Below are 13,476 nucleotides of genomic sequence, written 5' to 3'. Positions count from 1 at the left end.
GGGCCTTAGGAAGGATCACTACCAACAAAGCTAGTGGAGGTGATGGAATTCCAGTTGAGCTATTCCAAATCCTGAAAGATGATGCTGTGAAAGTGCTGCACTCAATATGCCAGCAAATTTGGAAAACTCAGCAGTGGCCACAGGTCTGGAAAAGGTCAGTTTTCATTCAAATGACCCGAAGAAAGGCAATGCCAAAGCATGCTCTAACTACCGCACAATTGCACTCATCTCACACGCTAGTAAAGTAATGCTCAAAATTCTCCAAGCCAGGCTTCAACAATACATGAACTGTGAACTTCCTGATGTTCAAGCTGATTTTAGAAAAGGCAGAGGAACCAGAGATCAAATTGCCAACATCCGCTGGATCATGGAAAAAGCAAGAAAGTTCCAGAAAAGCATCTATTTCTGCTTTATTGACTATGCCAAAGCCTTTGACTGTGTGGATCACAATAAACTGTGGAAAATTCTGAAAGAGGTGGGAATACCAGACCACCTGACCGGCCTCTTGAGAAACCTGTATGCAGGTCAGGAAGCAACAGTTAGAACTGGACATGGAACAACAGACTGGTTCCAAAGAGGAAAAGGAGTTCGTCAAGGCTGTATATTGTCACCCTGTTTATTTAACTTATATGCAGAGTACATCATGAGAAACGATGGGCTGGAAGAAGCACAAGCTGGAATCAAGATTGCTGGGAGAAATATCAATAACCTCAGATATGCAGATGACACCACCCTTATGGCAGAAAGTGAAGAGGAACTCAAAAGCCTCTTGATGAAAGTGAAAGTGTAGAGTGAAAAGTTGGCTTAAAGCTCAATATTCAGAAAACGAAGATCATGGCATCTGGTCCCATCACTTCATGGGAAATAGATGGGGAAACAGTGTCAGACTTTATTTTTTAGGGCTCCAAAATCACTACAGATGGTGCCTGCAGCCATGAAATTAAAAGATGCTTACTCCTTCGAAGGAAAGTTATGACCATCCTAGATAGCATATTCAAAAGCAGAGACATTACTTGCCAACAGAGGTTTGTCTAGTCAAGGCTATGGTTTTTCCAGTGGTCATGTATGGATGTGAGAGTTGGAATGTGAAGAACGCTGAGCGCCGAAGAATTGATGCTTTTGAACTGTGGTGTTGGAGAGGACTCTTGAGAGTCCCTTGGACTGCAAGGAGATCCAACCAGTCCATTCTGAAAGAGATCAGCCCTGGGATTTCTTTGGAAGGAATGATGCTAAAGCTGAAACTCCAGTACTTTGGCCACCTCATGCGAAGAGTTGACTCATTGGAAAAGACTCTGATGCTGGGAGGGATTGGGGGCAAGAGGAGAAGGGGACGACAGAGGATGAGATGGCTGGATGGCATCATTGACTCGATGGACCTGAGTCTGGGTGAACTCCGGGAGTTGGTAATGGACAGGGAGGCCTGGTGTGCTGTGATTCATGGGGTTGTAAAGAGTCGGACACGACTGAGCGACTGATTTGATCTGAGGATGGATACCGTGGTGTAAGTTTTCCAAATTATATTTAAATTTGACACATTCAGTTTATATTTTTACTTGCAAATTATGTTCTTTTCAACATCATATTGACAATAAAAACCTAGAGGAAAGATTTTGTTGTATGAAGTGAAGTCAGTGATAATATTTCTTTCCACACATGAAAAAATACTAAGTCTTCATTGAAGGAAATGATGTTTCAAAGTTGAATAATGATTGATTGTGTAAAGGCAGAAAACAATTTGAATATAGGCATTTACTGACTATCCACTGTTCCTCTTGACTAAGACTATATGTTCCTCTCTCTTCTGAATATTTGTTCTATTACAGTGATGTGGAGATTTTGGGTAATCAGATACAACAAATTCTACTGGGGATTACAACCATGATTAGGCCTGAAAAGAACTATCTGGTGACATCTCTTCAAAGGACCTCAGTTCTAAAATGCTTAAGCAAATTATTTGAAGTTTAAATGTATAAACTATTGAGTGAATACCCCTAGTAATTTATATATAAACTCTGGAACTTTGCATTTTTTGAAGGGTGTTTTCAGAAATCGGAAAAAAGAAAACTGGAAATGGAAATATTTGCGATATTATTGACCACTGAATAACATTCACTTCTATCCATTGAAGTTCAGTTCTCTCCATTAGTGTATGTCAAATAGTAAATATAAAATTGTTTCAAAGTAAGGACATTATATTTAAAGATTATAAGTGCTTTAAATTCCTCTTTTTAAGCTGTCACATATGGAATGAAATACACAATGGAGTGGATCATATTATAGACTAATAAAAATAAACATTTATATAAGCAAATATAACAAACAATGATATATATATATATATATATATAATTGATATATGGAGACATTTTTAGGGGATGAGACTGGGCTGTTATTTTTACATTTATATTATGAACTTCCAAAGGCAGTAAAATATATACAAAATGCCAACTGATACACTATCCAAACATGCTCCCTCCCCACTGATTAAATGAACATGAAAGTAATTAAGTTAATATAATGGAACAGTATTTCTTAATATTCTTTAGGCAAAATTAATGAGAATCATGTAAAATACACAAATGGTTGTATTTGAAGAGAGCTATAGAAAAGTTTACTTTTTACAATCTTACAAGGGAATCATAATGACCCCATGAAGTTTTCATTACAAATTAAGTGTTGAGGTGCCTTAGAAACCACAACTAAAATGTCCATGATGAAGAATATTTATCTCACCTAAAATATTCCAAAAAATCACACCTCACACAATGAATTATTTCTTTTCTATATTTTGCAGATAAAGCGTTTAACACTAACCCCTTCTCTGCATTGATAAGATCATGCAGCTGAATAATAATGTGACTGAGTTTATTCTGCTTGGGTTGACACAAGATCCTGTTAGGAAAAAAATAGTGTTCACCACTTTCTTGATTTTCTATTTAGGGACCTTGTTGGGGAACTTTCTGATTATTACTACCATCAAGACCAGCAGGGCACTTGGGAGTCCAATGTATTTCTTCCTTTTCCATTTATCTTTGTCTGATACCTGCTTTTCTACATGCATAGCCCCTAGGATGATTGCAGATGCCCTTTTGAAGAATGCCACTATCTCTTTCAATGAGTGCATAGTCCAAGTTTTTTCATTCCATTTCTTTGGCTGCCTAGAGATCTTCATCCTTGTTCTCATGGCTGTTGACCGCTATGTGGCCATCTATAAGCCCCTGCACTACATGACCATCATGAGCCATCAAGTCTGTGGTGTGTTGGTGGCTGTGGCCTGGGTGGGGTCCTGTGTGCATTCTTCAGCTCAGATTTTTCTGGCCCTGAGTTTACCTTTCTGTGGTCCCAATGTGATTGATCATTATCTATGAGACTTGCAACCTTTGTTACAACTTGCCTGTACAGACACCTATGTGACCAACCTACTCTTGGTGTCCAACAGTGGGGCCATCTGTACAGTGAGTTTTGTTATGCTGATGTTCTCCTATGCTATCATCTTACATTCTCTGAGAAACCACAGTGCTGAGGGGAAGAAAAAAGCCCTCTACACCTGCATCTCCCACATCATTGTGGTCATCTTTTTCTTTGGTCCTTGCATATTTATATACACTCGCCCTGCAACCACCTTCTCCATGGATAAGATGATAGCTGTGTTTTACAGACTTGGAACACCTTTGATCAACCCTCTGATTTATACACTGAGTAATGCAGAAGTGAAAAATGCCATGAGGGTGTTATGGAGCAAGAAGTTGGTCTCAGATGACAAAAGATGAATGGAAGTTTCAACGTTTTCTTTATAGTTTGGATTGATCTAAAAGAAGCTCATAGACAATAATATCCTCTTATTGTGGAGTTAATATAATTCTAACTCGGAGTGTGAAGATTACTTCCTTTAGTAAAATGGGCAATGTGCCCACACATGCTAGTTAGTATTGAGTCAAATATTTGTAGAACCGACAGCATCAGATAAACACAGTCCCGTAAGATCATGGTCTTAGTTATTCACTGCTGTCTCTGCCTCTCTTGTCTGTCTAATATCACTGTGGTTTTGATCTACTGTTTTCCTCCCTTGCATTGACTTCTGGATTTCTCTGTTTAACATTACACTATATGCTTTTATCTACAGCCTGACATATTTTTGTCTCAAAGAGTTTATTTCTTAGATACTGTGATCAAATGTCTGATCATGGACCTTCAACCTGGTTGTTCTTACTGACTTCAGCATAAATCAACAGGTTCAAATAATAATAGTATATACATATTATAAAGACAAAATATTTAATCTAAGAAACCTCTCTTCTTTTTCTTGGGTTATAGTTCATTTTTTTTTTTTTGTATATTTGCCTAATTGTTCTAGAAAAGTGACAGAACATTATGAGAAAATTCACCCTTTTGTAATATTTTTTTCCTTTGGGTTGACCTCATATTAACATTCTTTCTGTAAAAAAAAAAAAAAGAAAGAAAGAAAAACAACGTTTTGCTATTAAAATGATTCCTTCTATTTTGAGGAATCTGTTATCTCTTGAGCCATACCAATTATAATAGTATGTTTAAATATTACTTTATTATGATTATAGCATAGAAGCTGTAAATTAAGGAAGATATATTTACATGAACTTTAAAGAAATGTGTACATATAGTCAATGGTAGGGAATTTATAAATAAGAGTTAATTGAATAAAAAACATTATAACCCAGAGGAGGGTATTTAGGCTTGGAAACATAGTTATACCACATATATGAATTGTTTTAGTGAGTTTTAAGACAATATAGAAGGTAGAGTAACCTAAGAAAGACTGAGATATTTGGATGAAAATTAAATGTATCCAGTGGAGATGGATATCATCTTTTACCATTCATTATCACTGAAATCTCTAATTGCATGGTCATTAAGAAATTTTCTGATTTGTCTGATTTCTTATTTGTATTTTTATTCATATAAAAAATTCAATAAGAGTATTTTTGTTTATTTGGAACTTCTATTCCTATTTATAAGCTAATAATTTTATTATGAGTACTAAATTTGCTTTACTTTCATTGTACCCAGAAGTTTAGATTTTTTATCTTGAGAAAAAGATCAGTGTGGAAATGGAAACTTGTGAATTCTGCAATGAACTCTAGCACCTTTCTATACACATCTTTTTTTTTTTTTTTTTCAGTTCAGTCACTCAGGCGTGTCCGATTGTTTGCGACCCCATGAATCGCAGCACGCCAGGCCTCCCTGTTCATCACCAACTCCCAAAGTTCATTCAGACTCACGTCCATCAAGTCAGTGATGCCATCCAGCCATCTCATCCTCTGTCGTCCCCTTTTCCTCCTGCCCCCAATCCCTCCCAGCATCAGAGTCTTTTCCAATGAGTCAACTCTTCGCATGAGGTGGCCAGAGTACCGGAGTTTCAGCTTTAGCATCATTCCTTCCAAAGAAATCCCAGGGTTGATCTCTTTCAGAATGGACTGGTTGGATCTCCTTGCAGTCCAAGGGACTCTCAAGAGTCTTCTCCAATACCACAGTTCAAAAGCATCAATTCTTCAGCACTCAGCCTTCTTCACATTCCAACTCTCACATCCATACATGACCACTGGAAAAACCATAGCCTTGACTAGATGGACCTTTGTTGGCAAAGCAATGTCTCTGCTTTTCAATATGCTATCTAGGTTGGTCATAACTTTTCTTCCAAGGAGTAAGTGTCTTTTAATTTCATGACTGCACTCACCATCTGCAATGATTTTGGAGCCCCCCGAAAATAAAGTCTGGAACTGTTTCCATTGTTTCCCCATCTATTTCCCATGAAGTGATGGGACCAGATGCCATGATCTTCGTTTTCTGAATGTTGAACTTTAAGCCAACCTTTTCACTCTCCACTTTCACTTTCATCAAGAGGCTTTTTAGTTCCTCTTCACCTTCTGCCATGAGGGTAGTGTCATCTGCATATCTGAGGTTATTGACATTTCTCCTGGCAATCTTGATTCCAGCTTGTGCTTCTTCCAGACCAGCGTTTCTCATGATGTACTCTGCATATAAATTAAATAAGCAGGGTGACAGTATACAGCCTTGACGTACTCCTTTTCCTATTTGGAACCAGTCTGTTGTTCCATGTCCAGTTCTAACTGTTGCTTCCTGACCTGCATATAGGTTTCTGAAGAGGCAGGTCAGGTGGTCTGGTATTTCATCTCTTTCAGAATTTTCCACAGTTTACTGTGATCCACACAGTCAAGGCTAATCCTTCACAGTTTTTATTAATCACATCTGCTACAGTAAATAAGTCATCTGTGCTATGACATTCTATTCCCTTTGGATTTCTTGATATGTCATTATATGAAACAAAACTAATAAATATATATTTAAAAAATAGAAAATTCTGTTAAACGTGCTGCTGCTGCTTCTGCTAAGTCACTTCAGTCATGTCCGACTCTGTGTGACCCCACAGACAGCAGCCCACCAAGCTCCCCCGTCCCTGGGATTCTCCGGACAAGAACGTGCTGCTGCTGCTACTGCTGCTAAGTCACTTCAGTCATGTCTGACTCTGTGGCACTCCATAGACAGCAGCCCACCAAGCTCCTCCATCCCTGGGATTCTCCAGGCAAGAACACTGGAGTGGGTTGCCATTTCCTTCTCCAATGCATGAAAGTGAAAAGTGAAACTGATGTCGCTCAGTTGTGTCTGGCTCTTAGTGGCCCCATGGACTGCAGCCCACCAGGCTCCTCCGTCCATGGGATTTTCCAGGCAAGAGTACCGGAGTGGGGTACCATTGCCTTCTCCAAAGAATGTGCTGAGCTACCCTTAAAAATATATTCCTTTTCCTTATAAATTCCAGTTAAAATAAGGAAAAAAATCATAAAATTATGTGTCAAAGCACATGACAGAAAGAACCAGACAGGAAATGCCAGTTGGTAAAAGATTTTCATGTGTGTTTTGAAACATAGATATGAGTGGTAGGTAACTAAGTAACTTGGCAAAGTAGGAGTTACAACCATCTGGGAAAAGAGGTAAGTAAGACCATCAAGTTCCACAAAAAGTAGGGATGAAACATACACTGAATTATATAAAGATTATTTCCCCAGGTTACTTTCCGCTAGTGAGGTGACACTTCCTCTATTCCATCCCACCAAAAATTGGAGGTTTATTATTTTTTAAAAATGAACAAAAGTGTTCCTGATATCACTGTGGAGGGCAGTGATAAAATGCACAACAGAATGTGCAGAGAGATTAAGTGAAAATCTACATAGGGAAATGTGAGACCCTTTCTCCTCAGGGCTCCCAGGATGCCATCAGTCAGTATACATCACGAGCTCACCATTTCTGGGACTAGGCACAAAGCCCAAGTAAAAGAATGGAACTGTTTGTTTTGTTTGGAGCTTTTTGGTGAGGGAAGAAAATATAAGATCTGTATTATATACTCTAATTACCTTAAAATAATTATACCTCCAAATATGTACTCATTGCCTGTAACATGTGTAGATTCCAAATGAGGTTTTTGTTGTTGTTGTTGTTGTTGTTGTTGTTGTTAACTTCCTCTGCCTTAAACATAAATAGTTTCTGCTTTCAGGTAAGATGGCAAGACTGGTGAATGGGAAGATAGAGTGATAGAGACCTGCCTTCAGATGAAAGGAGGAGGGGATGGTCACACATTGGGCCTAGCAACTTCTCTATTTTCCTCGATAATTTAGCTCTGATCCTACATCTGTAACACTCATGCTCTGCAGCTGACTAGACCATTTTCTTACAACTTTCTAAGGTTAGTGGTCATCTATTAGTATCTATTTATTGACCTAAAACTATATAAAGGTCCTCATCTTTTTTTCCTGCCAAGGAAACAAACATTGTATTTTTGCCTATCATTTATGCTATTCAAAACAGATTTTCCAGTGAATGTTCATTTCCCATGTGCTGTTTAACATGAAAGATTGCTAAGCAGAGTTTAGTTGTTTTATTTCTTGCATATTAAAATAGCATTTATCACTTTAGAGAAAATGAATCAGGCACTGGGGTTCAATCAGGCTCACTTATTTACAGAAAATAAAGAATGTATCTTTTTGTTGTTTTTATAAAATCAAGTTAATAATAAGGATCCTTGTGCCTTAGGATAAACTAGAAAGTTATTAACAGTCCAGGGTTCTGGGAGTCCAGACTCCTGCCATAACTGCCATTCTCTGAGCTTGTCTGTGATTCTTTTTTTTAAAATCTATTAATTTACATTTTTTAAAATTCTCTATTGCCTTCATGTTGTCTGTTTACTCAAAATGTCTGCTTTCCTATGACTCTGGGTTGTCAAGGTAGCGATTCTTTCTCCATGTATCTTACAATATTCTCCGCCTTTTCCTGGGTGTATGGGGCTTCCCTGGTGACTCAGATGGTAAAGCGTCTGTCTGCAATGCAGGACACCCGGGTTCAATCCCTGGGTTCAGAAGATCCCCTGGAGAAGGAAATGGCAGCCCACTCCAGTATTCTTGCCTGGAAAATCCCATGGACAGAGGCGCCTGGTAGGCTACCGTCCATGGGGTCGCAAAGAGTGGGACATGACTAAGTGACTTCACTTAACTTCACTTGAGTGTATCCAATTCCCTATTCAGAATTCCAGACAGGAAATCTGAGTAAACTTGCATTTGAATAGACTAAACTCAAGTCATTGGTCAAACCATGTAGTAACTCCCCAAGAAGGTGTTATCTCTGGTACAAGCTGCTATGATATAGAAGAGTTGGTGCGGAGGATAATGGGGTAAAAAAAAATATATCTAAGGCAATTTATCAAGCTTATTTAGTATGGACCATTACCCATCATGCTGGGAAAAATGAGGAAAACATTATAGTAACTAATCAAAAATTTACCTGGACATTTTAAGTAAATGTGACTTTTTTTTTTCTAGCTTTATTGAGAGACTATTGACATATGGCATATGTAAGTTTTGTGATGATTTGATACAAGTATATATTGGAAAATGAGTATCACAATAAATTTACTTAATGCATTCACTCCAAATACTATTATGGGTGTGTATATGTATGTGTTCATATGTGGAGATAATATATAAGATCGACTCTTTTGGTAACATTCTAACATATAATCAGTTCAGTTTAGCCACTTAGTCATGTCCAAGTCTTTGCGACCGCATTGACTGCAGCACACCAGGCTTCTCTTTCCATCACCAAATTCATGTTCATCTAGTCAGTGATGCCATCCAACATATAATACATTATTGTTGATTACCGTCACCATTCTACACATTAGATCACCCAAACACTTATTTTTAAGTGTTTAATTTTTAAGTGTTTAACACTTAAAACAGTTTTAAGTGTTTAATTTCTTTTCTTTGATTAATATTGCCCTATTTCTCCTACTTCCTGGCCCCTGGAAAACCACCATTCTAGTATTTCTATAAGTTTAGCTGTTACAGATTCTGCATGTGAGAACACACAGTTTGTCTTTTTCTGTCTGACTTATTTTACTTAGCATAATGCCCTCAGGTTCCAGCCACATTGTTGCAGAAGGTAGGGTTTCCTTCTTTTATATTGTTTAAGAGTATTCCATTGCATATGCACACCACATTTTATTTTCCCATGAATCTTTTGATGTACACTTAGGTTGTATCCATATTTGGTTATTGTGGATAACACTGCATTAAACATGGGGTAAAATATCTTTTTAAGACTTTTTTTTCCCCTTGCATATATATCCAGGTGTAGAATTGCTAAATCATATGGTAGTTCTCTTTTTAATTCTTTGAGGAAACTTCATACTTTTTCCATAGTGGCTACATTGATTTACGTTCCCACCAACAGTGCACAAGTGTTCCCTTTTATCCACATCCTCAAACAAATCCTTGTTTTTTATAACCCCTCCTCTAGGAAGACTTGCAGAGTTTTAGGACTTTAAATTTGAGTAAGTGTGATGGATTAATGGAGAATGACTAGTGTGCACAAAGAGGGAGCCCCAGCACTTCAGGTTTCTTCTGCACCATTCTTTAATCCTAGGGTCTCAGAATCTTACAAGCTCACACATCAAGTGGTTTTCTCTATCCCATTGTTGCAATCATGTTCCTTATTCCTCTTCCATAACACTGTCTGTCTCCCTTTCCTGTAGATCCAGTCTCCTTTAGGCTGGAGGAAGGGAAATATGGCATCCAGTAATCACCAGTGTCAGGGAATCAGGGAATCATACTCTGGTGTGTAGGTTAGTTTCTTTATTCATTTTTTACTTTGCATGAGCTGGAAGAAGGTGTGAAAACATTCAAGTCAACAGTGACAAAAAAGAGAGGAAAGGAAATACATATAAAAAAACAAATTTTCTATGTAACCTTCCCACCTCAGTTTATAAACAGAACCATTTTGGCAATCAAGAATTCTAGTATCTCTGATTCACTCTTTCCATTCCATCAAATCTATCATTAATTTGCCATTCTGACAATGTCTTATCAAATAATGTTTTAACTTATTGACAAATATGACCGATTTTCTTATATTGTTAAATCATTAACTCAATGTTTTGTATTTATATTTTATTACCATCTGTGTCTTTTACAAATATATGTTGCTTATTTAATGTCCATGCTGACCTTATCATTTTTTTGTTGTTGTTCAGTCACTAACTCCTGTCCAACTTTTTGTGACCCCATGGCCTGCAGCATGCCAGGCTTCCTGCCCTTCACTATCTCCCCAAGTTTGCCCATACTCATGTTCAGTGAGTCAGTGATGCCATCCAACCATCTCATCCACTGTCACCCACTTTCTGTCCTGCCCTCAATCTTTCCCAGCATCAGGGTCTTTTCCAATGAGTTGGCTTTTCACATTAGTTGCAAAGTATTTAAGCTTCAGCATCAGTCCTTCCAATGAATATTCAGGGTTGATTTCTTTTAGGATGGACTGGTTTGATCTCCTTGCAGTCCAATCAGCACAGCACACTGATACAATTGGGTTATGTGTGTGTGTGTGTGTGTGTGTAGATTATATAGGAATTTCTTTTTATTTTTTTTCTAAAAGACTTCAACTGTTTTAAAGAAAACTGCAATGAGAATTCTATCACATTTAACTTAGTATTCTTTGCTGCAGTTCAGGTATATTGATAACAAATCTAGGTGCTAAATTTAAACTAATCTAAATTTAGCTAATAAATTAAGCTCAACTTCTAGATAATGAATCTAGTAACAGAGTAATTATTTTGATTATTTTATGTGTCTATTACTGTGTAACAGATTACCACAAAGTAATATCCTAAAATAGCACTCATTTACTATCTCACAGTGTTTCTTGTCAGGAGTTTGAGTAAGTTTCTGTCATCAGTTCAGTTCAGTCGCTCAGTAGTGTCCGACTCTTTGCGACCCCGTGAATAGCAGCACGCCAGGCCTTCCTGTCCATCACCAACTCCCGGAGTTCACTCAAACTCATGTCCATCGAATTGGTGATGCCATCCAGCCATCTCATCCACCATCGTCCCCTTCTCCTCCTGCCCCCAAACCCTCCCAACATCAGAGTCTTTTCCAATGAGTCAACTCTTCACATGAGGTGGCCAAAGTTTCTGTCATCAGTGAGATCAAAATCAAAGATCTACTGGGCTGGGCTTTAATCTGCAGGTTCCATGGAAGAATTGCTTTCTGGTTCATTCAGATTGTTGTCAAAATTCAGTTCCTGTAATTATAGGACTGAGGCCCTGATTTCCTCGCTGGCTTTCAGCTAGGGGTCATTCTCAGCAGGTTGAAGTCCCTGAATGTAACCCTCTGTCTTCAAACGTAGCAATTGTGCATGTAATTCTTCCTGATTGCACTCTAAATTTCTATAAATCCTCTTCTATTATCAGCCAGGGAAAATTATCTGTTTTAAAAGAACTTACGGGTTTAAATTAGAGTTCAAATATGACTCAAAGTTAACTGATTAGTAACCATAGTTAATTTTTTTTAAATCCGTTATGACAAGTAATTTAACACAGATGTGATATATTACCATACTTAAAGTCCCAAGGGTTTGGGCAGGAAATCTTGAGGGGCATTTTGGCATTATGTTTACTGCAGAAATATAGGAGTCTTTTTTAAAAATCATAGCTTTAGCAAGAGAATCAGAGAATGTATCATTCCATATTTCAAAAGGATAGCTCTATTATTTCTATTAAGTATGTCATCTTTCTATTCCCTATCAAAATTTTATCCATGAGAAAACATAACATTCCCTTCGACATGGGAAAGAGCCTTGGAAGATATATGTGACATTTTAATATCAATTTAAATGAACATTTAGGTGGCGCTTCCCTTGGTGTCTTAGGTGGAGCTTCCCTTGGTGGCTTAGATGGTAAAGAATTTGCCTTCAATGATGGGGACCTGAATTCAATCCCTGGGTCAGGAATCAATCCCCTGGAGAAGGTAATGGTTACCCACTCTAGGATTCTTGCCTGAAGAATTCTGTGGACAGAGGAGTCTGGTGGGCTACAGCCCATGAGAGTTGGACATGACTGAGCAACTGACACTTTCACTTCACTTTCACTCTTACACTTCAGTGGTAAAGAACCTGTCTGCCAATGAGACTTAAAAGATGCAGGTTCAATCCCTGGATTGGGAGCATCCTCTGGGGGAGGACATGGCAACCCACCCCAGTATTTTTGCCTGGAGAATCCCATGCACAGAGGAGCCTGGCAAGCTATAGTCCATAGGGTTGCAAAGAGTCAGACTCAATAGCAATAATACTATCACTAATAATAGAGAATACATATTAATTATGTATAATGAAATATATATTCTCACTGTATTTGTAATAAAGAATCTGAATCCAAATTAATTAAAAATCTTTCCCAAAGTCACATAGCTGCTTAAAAGTACATTTGGTAGTCATACAGACTTTCTAGCTTTAAGCATCTTAGGTGGTATACACCTAAGATAAGTTATCCTGGACATTTGGTCTCTTGCATAAAATTGCTACTTCTTCTCTTGAGTACTTAGATGCATATCTAATTAGTTTTGACACTGTTGCTCTGTCCCCTCATTGGCCATCTTCCTGTTATTATCACATTCACACACACCATGTACGTACACACGTGAAAATAATCATTCCTCCTTGCCATGTTTTTGACATTAAAAGCACAAAAATTAAATTGTAGGCAGTGGAATACAATTATAAGTTTAGTTCAAGTAAAATGCAAAAGTAACTTATCTGAATTGTATGTTACTTTGATATCATTAAATAATCAAAACTATGGTGGTGGTGGTTTAGTTGTTAAGTTGTGTCTGACTCTTGCAACACCATGGACTATAGCTTGCTAGCTCTTCTGTCCATGGCATTTCCCAGGCAAGAATACTGGAGTGGGTTGCCATTTCTTTCTCCAGGGGATCTTCCCAACAGAGTGACTAAACCCACATCTCCTGCTATGTGGGCAGATTCTTTACTGACTGAGCCACCAGTGAAGCCCAATCAGAATTATGATTGTCTTATTCATTTACTTTATCCCTGCTATTGAAATTCCATTAGAACAGACTGTATAACTTGAATACCAGTGCATAGCTG

The 13,476-nt window shown here is 37.9% G+C and overlaps 1 pseudogene; it reads left to right on the top strand.

Annotated features, from left to right (window-relative positions):
- The first annotated feature begins 2,837 nt into the window (after positions 1-2,837).
- On the top strand, positions 2,838-3,770 carry LOC129628292 (olfactory receptor 4C16-like; annotated as a pseudogene).
- Positions 3,771-13,476: the final 9,706 nt, after the last annotated feature.

This window comes from Bubalus kerabau, chromosome 15 (assembly GCF_029407905.1).
Source record: "Bubalus kerabau isolate K-KA32 ecotype Philippines breed swamp buffalo chromosome 15, PCC_UOA_SB_1v2, whole genome shotgun sequence".
Classification (NCBI taxonomy): domain Eukaryota; kingdom Metazoa; phylum Chordata; class Mammalia; order Artiodactyla; family Bovidae; genus Bubalus; species Bubalus kerabau.
This window is presented reverse-complemented; position numbering and strand designations above follow the sequence as displayed.